Raw genomic sequence first — 17713 nt, 5'->3', positions numbered from 1 at the left:
GAAGTGTTGCGAGCAGGTACCAAGCTGATCCAGGAGAGAGTCACTGGACACTTGTTAAAAACATTCTTAAGTACTTGAGAAGGACTAAAGATGTGTTCCTAATCTATGGAGGTGAGGAGAAGCTTGTTGTAAATGGTTACACTGATGCTAGCTTCTAAACTGACACGGATGATTCACAGTCTCAATCAGGTTTTGTGTTCACAATAAATGGTGGTGCTATAAGTTGGAAAAGTTCCAAGCAGGAGACGGTGACCGATTCTACAACAGAGGCCGAGTACATTGCAGCTTCTGGAGCTATGAAGGAAGGTGTTTGGATGAGGAGGTTCCTCATTGAAGTTGGTGTGTTTCCAAATGCGTCCAGCCCATTGAATCTATATTGTGACAACAATGGGGCAATCGCGCAGGCTAAGGAGCCAAGGAATCACCAAAAGAGCAAACATGTACTGCGGAAATTTCACCTCATTCGAGAGTTCGTTAGACGAGATGAGATCAAGATGTGCAAGATACACATAGATTTGAATGTTGCAGATCCTTTGACAAAAGCTCTTCCACAGCCTAAGCATGAGGCGCACATAAGAGCTATGGGTATTAGATATCTTCGAGATTAACTCTAGTGCAAGTGGGAGATTATTGGGAGTATGCCCTAGAGATAATCATAGAGATGATTATATTGCCTTGTATCCATGATATATTATGAGTTCATTGAATTTCCATTAAAGACAACCTGCATCGATTAGCAATTATGTGAATTGTTTGTGAAACTCTTTTACTTGAATGGTTATTCTAATGTTGTCCTTGGTCAGAGTTCGTGTGAGGACACACATGAATAATGGATCAGCACATTATTAGTTGATGACTATGTTTCACAAGTCATAGACATGGAGATGTCAAACTAATAATGTGGGCACATGTATGACATGGGGCTGGACTGACCCAACGTGAGATGTCGTTATTATCTCTATTCACATCATGTACGTTATGTCCTTAGACCTAAGATTGTTGTATGTATTCAAGATGTGAAACGACCTACTCAGGGACTATCAGATGCTACTCCGTAACAGGGTAGTTATAAAGGTGGTTTTCGGGTTTGTCGGGAAACATGCTATGAGACATAGACAATCAAGATGGAATTTGCCCCTCTCTATATGTGAGAGAGATATCACTGGATCACTCTAAGATCAAGAAATGCATGGCCGTGCTTGGGTTAAGTGTTAACCTATGAGTTGGACCAAATATCATGAGGCAAGGGAATAACAAGTATGTGGTTTTGTGGTGGTTCATCTGATATGATCTTTGCGTACACAGAGGAGTTGACATGCCTTGCTAGAGGCCGCTATCAACTAATGGCCGAGTAGGAGTACTCGGGCCATGTCTATGTGTGCGTGAACCCATAGGGTCGCACGCTTAAGGGCTGGAAGTCTAATTTGGATTGGATCTGAATTAGACAAGGCTTAGGGTTACTAATGGGCCTCCAACTCAGGAGCTCATTAGGGATGCCTATAAATATGTGGGGTGGGCGACAGGGCTAATCAATTCACGCCTTTTGGCAGCCAGCACCGCCCATCCTACGCCCGCGCCTGCTGCTCCTCGTGGACCTAGCAGTCCATAGGCGCAACGCTTCCTCCCTATACGTGTGGATACCTCGGAGGTGCTGCATCTGGAGCACAAGGATGAACCACACAAAGGGGACGGACGGACGGACGACCTCGCAACTGCACGACACTGCTACGACACATTCGACTACATTGAGTCACTTCCGCTACACCTGCGCGTCTAGTGGTAATCCCGTGATCTATAACTAGCAGTAGATCCTAGTTTATGAGGTCGAAATTTTTGTTTTCCGGCTAGCGTAGCATCCTCATAACCCAATAGTAATCACCCGACTTCTAGCGACTAATCATGGCTAAGCATATATTAGATCCTAGACCTATATAGGATTCAAGATATATATATATATATCTAGACAAGGAAGATATATGCAGCAACTGGTTCCAATCAACTCCTAGTACTTAATGCATCAACATAAAAGGACTCAAGTTGATAGTTTGAAAACATAGGAGGCTTAGAATACTCCGGGGCTTGCCTTTCACAAAGGTTGAGGGCTTGCCTTCTCCTAGGCCCTCCTGTTGCTGCACTTCCTAATGCTCTTCCTGGGCATCAGCCTCGTACTCCAACACGGTGATTTCTTTTGTCGCACCTATTGCATGCACATGTAAAAAGTGAGAATCATGAATGCATAAGGGTCATGGATGACATGACATGATAATGTGCATGGTTAAATGATGACTATCACATCAAGTTGTTAGGATGATAACAAAGTTGAATTCTTATTTACTAAGTAGGTGCATATCTCTTCTCTCGAAATTTCAAGAATCCACACTAAGTCCATTTTTGGACCACAACATAACAGCTACAAGTTTATATCTTAACTGGAGTTATACTCAACCAAATACTATGATCTTGGACTTTTTGGAAATCTTATAAAATTTCCTACAACTTTCATTTAATCATCAAAAGGTGATTCAACCATTATCCTTGTCAAAACAGGTAAACTTCCCAGGTCTGTGCAGAAATTCCAGAGAGTAAGCATTTTGGGAGACCAACTTCTAACAGCTATAACTCTCAAACCATTTAGCCTATTACCATGAAAATTTGGCAAAAGCAAGATAAGTAAGTTATCTACAACTTTGTTATTGAAAAGATTCACAACAAACATCACCTTACCCATGCAATTTACTTAACAACCAAAACTGTCCAAATAGTCACTAAAATTAAATTATAGAGCAATTAATATTTCACTGCATATAAGCAATCAAATTTGAGCATAACCAATGGTACCAACAGTTCATAGGCATCATATGGCTAGTGAAAAGTGTCAAACAATAGATTTCATATTTTTCTTACATTTATCCTAGCACCATAACACTGTGTAAAAATTTGCATGATCATTAGTTATGTATTTTTACCCCATTTATTTTCACTAGAAACTAGCAATTATTTAAGATTAAATAGGAAGACCATATTCCAATTATGCTTACTATAGGTTTAGTATTTTTCTTAGCTAGAGAATGTCAACACAAGATCAGAAAAATTGGAATCACAATTTTATCAGAAAAGTAGGTTTCATATTTTTATCAAATATTACACTTCATGATGAATCCAACAAAATTTGGTTCACCCAAAATGGACATCTACAACTCTACTTATGAATTTTTCAAACATGTATTCAAATCTATGAAAACAATAAGAAATCAGAGAACACATAGAGACTGACAGATGGGGCCTGTTGGTCAGTGATACCGGGGTAGGGGAGGCACTCCGGCCAGCCCTATCTCGCCGGCGGTGAGATCACCGGCGACGAGGGTGACACCAACATGTTCCCCTCATCAAGCCATGTCGGTTGGTGGTGAAGACGTGACCTAGGGTTCACCGGAGATGGCTCGCCAGCGACAATGGCAGACGACAGAGGTAGCGTGGCGGTACACTGGTGTTCTCTAACCATCACGCGCTCTGGTGAGGTGCGCTATGGCTTTGCGGAATCTTAACGAAGCTATCTAGGGTGGGTTAGGGTTCCGGTGAGGCAGCGGTGAGCTCTGCCCACATGCATGCCACGACGGCGGCGATGGCACGGTGGTGCGCGGCCGTTTTCCAGTGCGCATTAGGGCGGTGGCATCTAAATGGTCACCGGCATGAGTTCCTATGACCTACAGAGGTGACAAGATGAGAAAGAAAGAATGAAAAGGCTCGAGCTTGCATTGGCCATGATGAGCTCCGGCGAGACCACCGGTGGCGGAAACGGCAATGCGCCCTTACCTAGACTTGAAGGGTTTGGCAAAGGGTGGAGATTGAAGCACGGAGCATGGTAGAGCTGTTGGCAAGCTCATTTGGAAAAAGATGCGGCAACGGCGACACTACATAGTGGCGAAGCTGGCGGCGGCAATGGCGAGCTCAGCATCGCCTTTGCGGATGTGAGAGGGAGCGAGGGAGAGGAAATGAGCGAGAGAGAGCGGATGGGCGCATCGTGGTGGTGTTGAAGCCCTCCCTAGCTAGACTAGTGGGGCCCGCACAGGCATACGGCTATCAGATGGCAAGCGTGGCCTAATGACGGTCGGCCACCACCGGCTCGATCAGAATCGACATGAGTCGTTTTAGTTCGACTGAAACCGCCTCATTCCTCACTCTCTATCTCTCAAACCAGCGTGATTCAGTGAAACCATAATAATCAAAGTTGTAGAGCTTCATGAGTACTCCAAGTTTGTTCAAATGAGTTTGGTCTAGATTGGCCTAGTTTACAAACTACAGCGCACCAGACACGGGTACATTGAAACTGTAAATCACTCCCAGACTTAGAAAATTTTCAAAGTGCTAGAAAGTATTTACTTGCTACTTATGCACTATTTTAGAGCAAGTTAGGAGCTAAATTAGACCATGACACAAAAATAAAAGTTGTTACCCTAGTTGAGTTCTACAACTTTGCTTTAGGGTGCATAGCCATGCAATGTCTCTTGGGTATAGTTCAACTTAGGTCAAACATGCAACTTAAAAATGGTAGCTTACACTATAATCATGACTTAGAGGCCAAATTGGTCCAAGTCATGAATACCAAAGTTGTTCCATGTGACATTCTAAACATGTTTAAGGTACTCCTAGGGTCCCACAAGCATTTCACATATTGATCACATGTAAACCCTAGCCTATGTATAAATTTAAGAGGTATCACAAGTGATATAAACAAGGTAGTGAAGATAGAATTTGACATGCTCATGGTCATGAATGCTCAATGATGCTTGTGCTCATGAAATGCCAATGCCAAATGCATGCTTAACACCAGGGTGCTATAGAGCCACGCACCAAAATCATGTGAGGAGGCACGCAAATATATTCGAGAATTAGGACAAGGTTATGAAAGTATTCCATGTGTGCAAGAACAACTGTGCGTTGTTTTGGGGGATCGTGAGTCATTGGAAGTGTGCCCCAAATGCAAAGAGTCTAGATGGGAGGATACAGATGGTAGCAGGTGGGTTCCTCATAAGGTTTTGAGGCATTTTCCACTAATACCGAGGTTGTAGATGATCTTTGCTTCTCGAGGAACAGCAAAGGACGCCCAATGGCACGAGACTAAGCAAGAGAAGAATACTGATCAAATGAGCCATCCAGCAGACGAGGAGGCATGGCAGCACTTTGATAGTAGGCACAAAACTTTTGCAGATGATCTAAGGAAGGTTTGACGTTGCCACAGATGGTTTCAATCCATTTGGCAACATTAGCTCAACATATAGTATGTGACCTGTTCTTGTAACACCTCTGAACCTGCCACCATGGAAATGTGTCAACCCATTGAATTGCTTTATGTCTCTACTGATCCCTGGCCCAACCTCTCCAGGAAAGGATTTTGATGTATTCTTGGAGCCTCTTATAGACGAACTACAAAAACTATGGAAGGGTGTCAACACTTTTCATATACTACATCGTGATATTGAAGGCTTCACTCTACATGCTGCCGTGCTTTGGTGCATACACGATTTTCCAGCATTGAGCACCTTGTCAGGCCGAACTACAAAATGTTATTATCACTACTACAAAATAAGGATATTGTATCACTTTCTTATAACATATTCATCAATTTGTTCTAGTGAAATTTCATAGTAATACAAAATAGTGTGTTACATACTTCGCTTGTAACACAAAACATGTTTTTTATAAAAATGTGTTTCTGACAATAATTATAGTAGCACAAAATTAATGTTACAAGCAAAATGTTACAAAAGTGTACTATATTGTAACACATAAATGGAACATATAAAATATGTTACAAATATATGCCTAGTAATAATACAAAATATTGTTACAGTCCAAGTGTTACAAAGATTCACAGAGCAATCGTCGTCCGGGCTCTTCACTTCGCTCGCACGCTTCCCCGCGCGCATGCGTCCACGCACGGTGAACCTAAACGTCCTCGAATTACGCTCCCACTCGCTCGCTTTCCCCCGGCAAGAGAAAATTGCATATTTTGGACCGCAATTGTCGCGCTTTACAGTTTTGGGACTCCAATCATCGACTTCTTAAAAAATAGGCCTCCATATGTTGGACACTAGATTTTCTTACCATTACGTGTATTTTCTTCCTTTTGTAGTATTCCTCCAAGTATTTGGCACATGAACTGACGTTTTCACTAGTACAGAAAATATTTTTAGAGGTGGTTAAAATCAGTTTTTAGAGGTAGTTTAAAAAACCGCTACAATGCCATCGATCGTAAAAATAAGTGATTTTCAGAGGTGGTTTTAAAACCGCCTCTAAAAATCAATTTTCAGAGGCGGTTTTAAAACTGCCCCTAAAAATCATCTTAAGACAACTGCCTCTAAAAATAGATTTTTAGAGGCGGTTGACTTAAGTCAACCATCCCTAAAAATAATTTTCAATTTTTTAAAAAAATCATTTAGAGTTTGAAAAAGAAAAAAAATATTTACTATCGCTAGAGGCCTAAAAGACCAACCAGCCACCTGCAGAATTTAATTTTCGCCACCATCCGATATAGGGCAGCACTTAGGATTCAAACTAGCAACCTCTCGCTCCACGTGCTCCATCCCATACCACTATACCACACAGTCACTTGCGTTGAGATATACAATGCTATCCATTTATACTAATACGTATGGATCTTGTAATCAATACTTGGACTATTAAACGACTTTAGATCGGAAAAATTTTAAATACAAAGTTTTAGATCTCTTCCATGCACTATAACTTTCATATAGGATATTTCTCCATCCAAGGTCATTTGAAAAATTCAAAAATTTGAAATGAAAAATCTGAGACTTAATTTATATATTTGGAACCCTAAATGATCTCAAACAAAAATTTTATCAACTACAAAGTTTTAAATCTCATCAAGCTCTACAATTTTGATATAAATTTTATCTTCATCTAACTTTATTTAAAAAAAGATATGAATTTATTTGTGCTACAGCTGTTTTTAAGGCCTTGAAAATCAATTTTTAGAGGCGGTTGTCTTAAGAGAACTGCCTCAAAAAAATCACTCATTTTTAGAGATGGTTGACATTAGCAACCGTCCTTGAAAATAACATTTTCAGAGGCGGTTCTCTTAATAAAACTGCCCCTAAAAATGGATACATTTTTAGATACGGATTTCTTAGTGGAACCGTCTCTGAAAATGGATTTTCAGCGACGGTCATGGAGCTACAGTGTTCCCCGGCGATGTTAGAGGTGGCATGCTAGTTTAACCACCCCTGATAGAAAAGGGAGGTGTTTCTAAAAATCTTTTTTTGTACTAGTGTTTTGCCCTTCTGTTCATTCGCACGTTCCTTCTGTTCTTTTGTATGTTACGTACTGATGCTGGGTAGCACCATGGCCTGTATGGGGCAAGCATGCAGGCTGGCTGGCTACCGTTGCCTGTGCAAGCAGGCAGGCTGGCTGGCCACCGCCGCCTGGACTAGCAGGCTGGTCCCCGCCGCCACCGTCGGGCATATAAATTATGGAATAATGAGCAAATAAAAATTCTAGAATGTTGCACACAATAAAAATTCTTGGCATGTGACACAATAATAAGCATAATAATCATGAGTTCATCTCACAATTCATGAATTTAGCCTAAACAAGTTCATCTCACAAAACCATCATTTTGTTCTAAACAAGTTACATCACATATCAAATAAAAATTCTAGATACATCTCATCACAGATAAAATCATTTATCCAATATGTAGCCTTCTCTTTGGTGTCATTTTTTTTAGTGCAGACGCAGTAGGCATCCTCATTGGACTAGTGGTGTCAATTTGTGAAGAGTTGCCCTCTCTTAATAGGAACGCAAGCCGGCTGCACAGAAGTATGGTACGACAATTAGATGTATAATAAAATATATTGTATGGTAATTGTGTTAATTTTTTATACCTTCTAGTGACCCTTCTAGGACCATCGAAGAAATGAGCTTGCACAATAAAGAGTCCAGATACTGCACCTCATGAACTATGATTGGTCATTCAATCCATTGCCACTAGCATGTGCAACATCACTAGCATCCACCGTGGTTCCCTCAATGTCTCTTCTAGCCCATTGATGTCTTACATTTGCATTATTGAACATATCTCCAAGGTGTGTGACATGGAATGGCTTATTTTCTACATCATATTCCCATTCATTACAACCTGTGTCATATATATCTCTTGGTTTCATCTTCATGACTACAGACTACCCAGAGTTTTCTTTGTCTTCAGCATAAAACACCTGGTCAGCTTGGTTAGGAAAAATGTATGGTTCATGACCAATCTTTTCTCCTATATGTATCAGGTGTGAGAAATTAACAAGTGTGTAGCCATACTTGTCCTTTTTATTCTTCTTGTGGATAGAACATCAACCCATTCACATTTGAAAAGTACCACAAAAGAATTTCCAAAAGTAGTTTAGCTCAATAATATCAGTTATCCTCCCATAGTAAGCCACATCACCTAAAACTAGTCCGCCAACACTTGCACTGGCATAACTTGATGTTTTCATTTAGCACTACACCACTATTTTGTGTCACCCCATTCAACCGTTTGGGCCCTGTTGAAAGCACGGTACCTTTTGCAGCCTCAACTGGGCCACAAGCTAGCCATCTAAGGTCATCTCTAACACCATGAATGCCATTTTTTCTCTCTAACTGCATTATCTGTACAATTATACAAGTTAGTGCTACATGTAAAGCATTTTGAGTTAAGGTACATACATGACTTCTAAACCATTGATGGAACTTCTCATTTTGGATTTTCTCAACATCTCTATGACTGGCTCTAAGTCCAGTACCTTTTTTATGATCCCTTCAGCATGAGCTCTGCAATTTACATGTAAGAAAATTTATGGGAGGAAAAAAATAAATTTATGTTTACAATTTTGAGATATTACCTAAGGTATGGATCAACATCAGAACAATTGAATAGCACATATGTTGCAAAAGTCAAGTACCACCAAGTTATAGGATCTTGCTCCTATGTTGCCCACTTGCAAGCATATGTAAGTGATGGTTGTCACTAGTAGAGAACAGACCTTTGATCCTCGGCCAAAATAGGCTCTAGTCCCGGCATTTTGTGTGCCCAGGACTAGAGATACCTTTAGTCCCGGTTGGTGGCTCCAACCGGGACTAAATGTCCCTTCCAACGGCTACTGCGCCAGACAGAGGTGGCAGGGACCTTTAGTCCCGGTTGGAGCCACCAACCGGGACTAAAGGTAGACTTTTACTCCCGGTTGGTGGCTCCAACCGAGACTAAAGGTCCCTGCCACCTCTGTCTGGCACAGTAGCCGCTGGGTGGGACCTTTAGTCCCGGTAGGAGACACCAACCGGGACTAAAGGTCCCCCCCTTTATATCCCGGCCGTCTCCTTCTTCCTCCTTGAGCCCGAGCTCAGCACATTTTGAAGCTCACTGCACTAGTTCTTGCTTCCTCCCTCCATTGTTCCTCCATCCATTCTTCGATTCCTCCATCGATTTCTTCGATTCCTCCGTCGATTCTTCAGTTGTAAAGGTTACCAATCTCATACTCTCATTTTTCACCATTGTCTTATCTCATTTTGTTCACTATATATATATGGTTCTTTATTGTGGTTTTTTTCATTTGTAAGCAATTTGAGCTCAAAATCACTTCAAGCTTGCATATTTACATGAAGGAAGGTTAAAGTAGCTATTAAAAACTAGTATTCACCATTCATTTGTAGCATGCATAGCACACTTCATTGTTTAGAGATATAGAGAATTTTAGAGTTTTTTAATTTTATTTGTTTATAAAATGAGAAATTTATAGTGTATTAAAAAATGAGTATAGGGACTAGTGCCTCCGACTGGTATGACAGATGCAATGCAAGGTCATGCAATAGGAAGCAAATCCGTTCTCTTTTGACGATAGGCCCAAACAGCCGGGCCTGACAGATTTGGTGGTTGAACGGGTCCGTCGGCCGTCGCTGTGCGACTGTACGATAAAGAACGGCATCGATCGACCATAGTATTTTATTGTCCGGAGTCCGGTCCGGGGTGCAATGCAACGCAATGACAATTGACAATGCGTTGCTAGGTCAAAATATGGTCATTTCTATGGACACCATGACTAAACATTTTATTTTAACTTTTTATGAAATGAAAAACTTAGAAAATAGTTAGAAAGTTATAGAAAATCCGTACTAGTTGAACTTGCGGACCGTGTTCAGCTCAGCCAGCATGTTCTCCGCCGAGTGGTAACGGACATCAAGGATGAGCTTTGATTCTACGAGGGAGAGCGGCAACAGTCGTGGAAGACCGTGTTCCCTTCCTCATAGAATCGGAGCTCTTCCTTGACCAAGTATGGTGCCGTCCGGTGGAGAAATGCTCGCCGAGATGATCACGTAAGCAAGGTCAACTAGTACAGATGGTTATTTATTAAAACATGTTTTTGAGCTATAAATCCTGCTGGCCGTCTTCTTCCTATATGGTTCTTTATTGTGGTTTTTTTCATTTGTAAGCAATTTGAGCTCAAAATCACTTCAAGCTTGCATATTTACATGAAGGAAGGTTAAAGTAGCTAGTTGAACTAGCGGACCGTGTTCATTTCGGCGAGCATGTTCTCTGCCGAGCGGTAACGGACGTCAAGGAGGAGCTTTGATTCTACGAGGGAGAGCGGCAACGGTCGTGGAAGACCGTGTTCCCTTCCTCGTAGAATCGAAGCTCTTCCGTGGCCAAGTACGGTGTCGTCCGGTGGAGAAATGCTTGCCGAGATGATCACGTAAGCAAGGTCAACTAGTACGGATGGTTATTTATTCACACATCCCAATATCATCGCAGTAGTCTGTCAATCACCGTACCCAAACGTAGTATATATATAAATATAAATGATAATCGATTGTTATGTGTGTACACTCCCATTCTTCTGTTAATTTGCCGAAATATCATGTGAATTACTTACCTGCCGTAGTAAAAGACGAGAACACAATGACCATTAAAAATATCATTGTTTAGAGATATAGATAATTTTATAGTTTCTTAATTTTATTTGTTTATAAAATGAGAAATTTATAGTGTATTAAAAAATGAGTATAGAGAGTAGATGGCAACGGCTTCCGGGTCCTCGGCCTCTCATGGGTTTCCAAAGCGACTTAGGCCGGGCCTCCCTCTCATTCCATGCGGCAAGTGTCGTGATGAGACGAAGATTGTGATGGAGTATCGAGTGAAGAAGGAGGGTCCCAACAAGGATTGTATCTTCTACAAGTGTCCGGATCGCAATGTGAGTTAGTTTATCGTATTTAATGATTATGGTTAGTTTATACCTATTTTCATGATGGTTGTGATTAAAGTTCTAATTTTTTGTTTTAATTTCAGTGGGATGGCAGTGGACGATGTTCAGGCTTCTACTGGGAGGAAGAGTATGTTGAACTCGTGCAAAAATATCTTGCACAAATGGCAGATACGGCGGCTAATGAGGCAGTGATCTAGCCGAAGAAGCCCAAAGGTGTTGCACAATCGGGGGATCTATCTGTTTTAGTTGAGATTGGTCGCGAAATCCTTGTGCTCTTGAAATGTATTTTAGCTTTAGTTCTTTTAGTGGTAGTTGGGATTGTCTACATTGTAGCGATGCTTTCATAAATTTGTACCTTTTGTGGTGGCACGCATGTTGTATATATAATTAATTATGATCTAGGTTTTAATATGGTATTTATGTCATGTAATGCAGATGAGCCAGCATTGGATGTACAATGCTGATCGCCGCTCCCAAGAGTTCATTGACAGCGTGCATTCTTTGTTACGTGCGGCCGAGGCAAACAAACGCGACGGTTTCATGTGCTGCCCATGTGCCATATGTAAGAATACGGTGGAATATCCTTGCTCAAGGACTCTTCATTCACACTTGTTCAAGTCGGGTTTCATGCCAAACTATATTTGATGGATGAAGCACGGAGAAATCGGCGTTGTAATGGAAGAAGGTGAAGAAGAACAATGGGACGACAATGATATTATTCCCGATGGTGCGTGCTTCAATGATACTGCAATGGGAGAAGCTGAAGAAGAGGTAGCCGCAGAAGATGAGCCGGTTGATGATCTTTGTCAGGTCATTCGTAACGCACAAAGAGAATGTGAAAGTGAAAAGGAGAAGATCAAGTTTGAGCGGATGCTAGAAGATCACAAGAAATTGTTGTACCCAACTTGTGATGCAGGGCAGAAAAAGTTGGGAACCACACTAGAATTGCTGCAATGGAAGGCAAAGAATGGTGTATCTGACAAGGGATTTGGAGAGTTACTAAAAATCCAAAAGAAGATGCTTCCGAAGGACAATGAATTGCCCGCCACTACCTACGAAGCAAAACAAGTTATCTATCCTATGGGGCTAGAAATCGAGAAGATACATGCATGTCCTAATGACTGCATCCTGTACCGTGGCAAAGAGTACGAGAAATTGGATGCATGCCCGGTATGCCATGCATCGCGGTATAAGATCAGGCGAGATGACCCTGGTGATGTTGAGGGCGAACGTCCGTGGAAGAAAATCCTTGCCAAGGTTATGTGGTATGCTCCTATAATACCACGCTTGAAACGTCTGTTCAGAAACAAAGAACGTGCAAAATTGTTGTGATGGCACAAAGAAGACCATAAGGTAGACAATATGTTGAGACACCCTGCTGATGGGTCCCAGTGGAGAGCAATTGATAGAGAATTCCCGGAGCTTGCAAATGACACGAGAAACTTAAGGTTTGCTTTAAGTACAGATGGTATCAATCCTTTTGGAGAGTAGAACAGTAGTCATAGCACTTGGCCTGTTACTCTAAGTATCTACAACCTTCCTCCTTGGTTATGCATGAAGCGGAAGTTCATTATGATGCATGTGCTCATCTAAGACCTGAAGCAACCTGGCAATGACATCGATGTGTACCTGAGACCACTTATTGATGAACTTCTCATTTTGTGGAATAAAGAAGATGTACATGTGTGGGATGAGTACAAATAGGAACACTTTGATTTGCAAGCATTGTTGTTCGTAACAATCAATGATTGGCCTACTCTAAGTAATCTTTTAGGATAGTCAAACAAGGGATATAATGCATGCACACACTGCTTCGGTGATATTAGAGGTGTATTCTTGAAAAAATGTCGAAAGGTCGTGTACCTTGGCCATCATCGATTTCTTCCTACAAATCACCCCGTAAGAAAGAAAGGCAAGCATTTTAAAGGGAAGGTAGACCACCTGACCAAGCCTCACAACCAAACCGATGAGGATGTACTCGATATAGTCAATGATGTGAAAGTCGTCTTTCAAAAAGGACATGGCAGCCAACCTATTCCGAACGACGCTAACGGTCATGCACCCATGTGGAAGAAGTCCATATTTTGGGACCTACCCTATTGGCAAGTCCTAGAGGTCCGTAGCTCGATCGACGTGATGCACCTGACGAAGAATCTTTGTGTGAACCTGCTAGGCTTCATGGGTGTGTATGGAAAGCCTAAGGACACATTTGAAGCACGATAGAACCTGCGTTGTTTGAGAGAAAGAGACAACCTGCATCCAGATAAGATAGATGATGGACGCCATTACTTACGTCCTGCCAGCTACACTCTAAGCAAAGAGGAGAAGGAAATCATGTTTGAATGCTTAACAACATCAAGGTACCATCTGGATTCTCCTCGAATATAAAGGGTATTATAAATGTGCCAGAGAAGAAATTCTATAACTTAAAGTCCCATGACTGTCACGTTCTCATGACGCAATTACTTCCAGTTGCATTAAGAGGAATTCTACCTCCAAATGTACGTCTAGCCACCATGAAGCTATGTGCATTCCTCAATGCAATTTCTCAGAAGGCAATTGATCCAACTGATCTAGCTAAACTACAGAATGATGTGGTTCAATGTCTCGTCAGCTTTGAGTGGGTGTTCCCTCCTTCCTTCTTTGATATCATGACACACCTCCTAGTTCACCTAGTCAAGGAGATTTTCATTCTCGGTCCTATGTTCCTACACAACATGTTCCCCTTAGAGAGATTCATGGGAGTCCTAAAGAAATATGTTCACAACCGTGCTCGCCTAGAAGGAAGCATCACCAAGGGCTATGGAATAGAAGAGGTCATTGAGTTCTGTGTTGACTTTATTCCCGACCTTGACTCGATTGGTGTTCCTAAATCGATACATGAGGGGAGACTAAGCGAAAAGGGGACACTAGGGAGGAAAATATATATTGGTACGAATGATGATTATTTCAATAAAGCGCACTACACAGTTCTACAGAACTCCTCTTTGGTAGATCCGTATATTGAGACACACAAGGATCTCTTACGATCCAAGTTTCTAGGGAAGACTGAAGCTTGGATTACGTGTAAGCACATGGAAACTTTCGGCGGTTGGTTGTGAAAAAAATGTCAAGGTGATGAGAGCATCCATGAGCAACTGTATTTATTGGCTATGCAACCATCATGGCATATCATCACATACAAAGGTACGAGATAAATGGGAACATATTCTACACAGTAGCCCAAGATAAAAGGAGTACCAACCAAAACAGTGGTGTCCACATAGATGCCACAGACTCGAATGGGAATAAGCAGACATATTATGGACGCATAGATGAAATATGGGAACTAGAATATGCACCTACTTTGAAGATCCCATTGGTCAAGTGCCAATGGGTCAAGGTGACCGAAGGTGGGGTAATAGTAGACAACGAGTATGGAATGACAACAGTAGACCTTAGTAATATTGGGTACAAAGACGAACCATTCGTCCTTGCCAAGGATGTGAATCAGGTGTTCTATGTCAATGATATGTCTACCAAACCAAAAAGAGGGAAAAACGATAATGACTCAACCAAAGAGCCAAAGTGCCACATAGTTCTTTCAGGGAAAAGAGTCATTGTGGGAATTGAGGACAAGTCGGACATGTCAGAAGATTATGAAAAGAATGACCGAATTCCGCCCTTCAAAGTGAACAAAGACCCTAGCATCTTGGTAAATGATGAGGACACTCCATGGTTACGACGCGATCATAACCAAGGGACATACGTAAAGAAGAAGTTCACTGTTGTGCCCACTTGATGATATAGTGATTTAATGTAGTGTGTGTTTGAGATATTATGTAATAATTGTGAATTCAGATGTTTATTATGTCGTGTTTCAAATTAAATCAATGTTTGATTTGGTGGGATTTCTCTCTCGAAAAGTTAAATTAGGATATTGAGTGATGAAAAATTAAAATATTAACGTTAAAATGATGTGAAAACAAATTTCCTGTCCAAAACCAATAGTTTTAATAATTTTAATTAAACACTACATTTTTGCATTAACGAAATAATAAATATTAGTTACATTACGTTTTATAATTATAACAAAAAATAAAAAAAGTTAGGTTATAGATTTTTCCTATGTGCAATAAAGAAAAAGAAAATACATATTTTTAACAAAATAATTTTATGCCTTTTATTTAATTTACTATGTATTTAACAAGACCATTGCATTTTTATTAAAAAAATTTGCTTAAAACATGCGGGAAACGAAACTGCAGCCCACCTTTACTCCCGGGTGGGAAGCCCACCCAGGAGTAAAGGTGGGCTGCAGTTTCGTGGCCTGCCAAAAAAACCTTTACTCCCGGTGCTTATTACCAACCGGGAGTAAACCTTTACTCCCGGTTGGTAACACACACCGGGAGTAAAGGACCTTTACTCCCGGTGGGGGGATGGCACCAGGAGTAAAGGGGCGTGGCATATATATACCAGTGCCATCTTCTTCCTTGCGTTCTTCGTCGATTCCTCTCCCCCTGCGCCCACGCCACTCGGCCCGCCACCCCGCCTGACGCCGGTTGTCGCCACTGCCTCACGCGCGTCCGCGGTCCCCACGCCACCCCATGCACCGACGACCTCACGGCGCCAGCTGCTGCCCGGCCGCCCTAGCCAGACACGTGGGCCACATCGGTACCGTACCTCCAGCGCGTTGACACGGCGCGACGACGAGGCCGCCAACGTGTGCGGCTTCCTCTCCTCCATTCCCGAGGTACGCTGCTTGCTCCATTCCATCTTCAGGCTACACCATGACCGCAACAGATCGATGATGAGGAGCACGCTGTGCTTGCTCCATTCCATCTCCATGCATGAAACACATGTTTTAGGCAAGTTCACTCATGGTAACCGTACTGTTGTTCAGGTTTTCTTTTCCTACGTGCATGCTCCTCTATTGATACAGTAGCTACTGAAATAAATATACATATAGAAAAAGGGATTTTATTTCAAAGGATACCAGCTCCAACGAATGAAAGAATAATTAGGCCAAACTATAAGCATGTATGTTGAGTCAAATCAGAATTTTAAATCCAAATAGTCATGTTCTATTATATGGAACCTTATCAATCAATGACCAACGTTCTTAGCTTGCAATACTAATACCGGTGGCAGCGCCAGTGCAGTTGAATGAGGAGCCTTTGCGAGTATAGTACGTACCTCCTTTAGTTCATTATTTATTATGTACCAAATTAATAATTGTGGTAATAAACAAAACTTTCATCAATCAACGGGTGGTCCTCAAATTCACATACGTATGTACGTCAACAAATGTGTGTATCGATCACAAACCCAAACGTACTAATCACTTCACTGGATATACTTAACTAATTTTGATGGCACGTCGCACACGGCGTTCAGACGAGCATTATTCTCTATCGCGCTAACTATTATAAGAAAGAAAGCGCCAAAGGAACAGAAAAAAATTCCAGTGTATACGCGCCATCTATAAGCGCCATGTGTTTCTATGTATAAGCGCCATGCGTTTCTATGTATACGGCGGAGCACCGCCGCCCTCATTCGCCCTAGGGTTTATACGGTGGAGCACCGCCGCCCTCGTTTGCCCTAGGGTTTAGGGTTTATACGGCGCAGCGCCGCCGCCCTCATTCACCCTAGGGTTTAGGGTTTATACGGCGGAGCACCGCCGCCCTTGTTCACCCATGTGTACAAACATATATACGGCGGAGTGGAGCACTGCCACTCTCGTCACACCACCCTCTCTCGCGGCCTAGTCGATCAACATTCGTATTATCATTATTGTTAATGCTAAACAATCACACTAGGGCGAATTGTGTCGGTGACTAGGGCGAACCGCGTTGTTGATGTCACCAACATGGTTCGCCCTAGTCACCGACGCAATTCACCCTCGGCCATTTATGTATAGCCCTAATTCGCCCTAGTACCGATGTAGTTCGCCCTAGTGTGGCGAATTGCATCCGTGACCGAGGGGCAAGATTTAATAATGCATATTGTTCGTAGATTTTACGCATGTAAGCAAAGATTTGACGTACTATATATTGGTTTTGTTTTTTGAAGCTAGATGACCGACCTGAGAAACATGGATGAGGAGGAGTTGATGATGAATTTGATCAACACTGGCACTCAAGTTGCCGGCGATGATGGTGCTAAAAATAACGTGCAAGAGGATGCAGATGATGGGAGTCAGTACTTAGCTCTTGAACAAAATGAGCAACAACATATTGGCCAAGTATATATTTTTTATTATTAGCTATATATATTATCATATGTCTTATGTGTGCTCATGACATTAAAAATAATGTTTATGTTTTGTAGCCCTCTAGATCGACATCAACAACTACAACGAAGAGTAAAAATGTTCGAGGTCCCAAAAAGCCATTGGAGGGCCGCTTCATCATCTCAGAGTTCAATGTGGATACAGGCGAACCGGGGGGCCAAATAAAACGAAATTCGTGCACCACTGTGGTTAC

This window comes from Miscanthus floridulus, chromosome 4, assembly GCF_019320115.1.
Source record: "Miscanthus floridulus cultivar M001 chromosome 4, ASM1932011v1, whole genome shotgun sequence".
Classification (NCBI taxonomy): domain Eukaryota; kingdom Viridiplantae; phylum Streptophyta; class Magnoliopsida; order Poales; family Poaceae; genus Miscanthus; species Miscanthus floridulus.
This window is presented reverse-complemented; position numbering follows the sequence as displayed.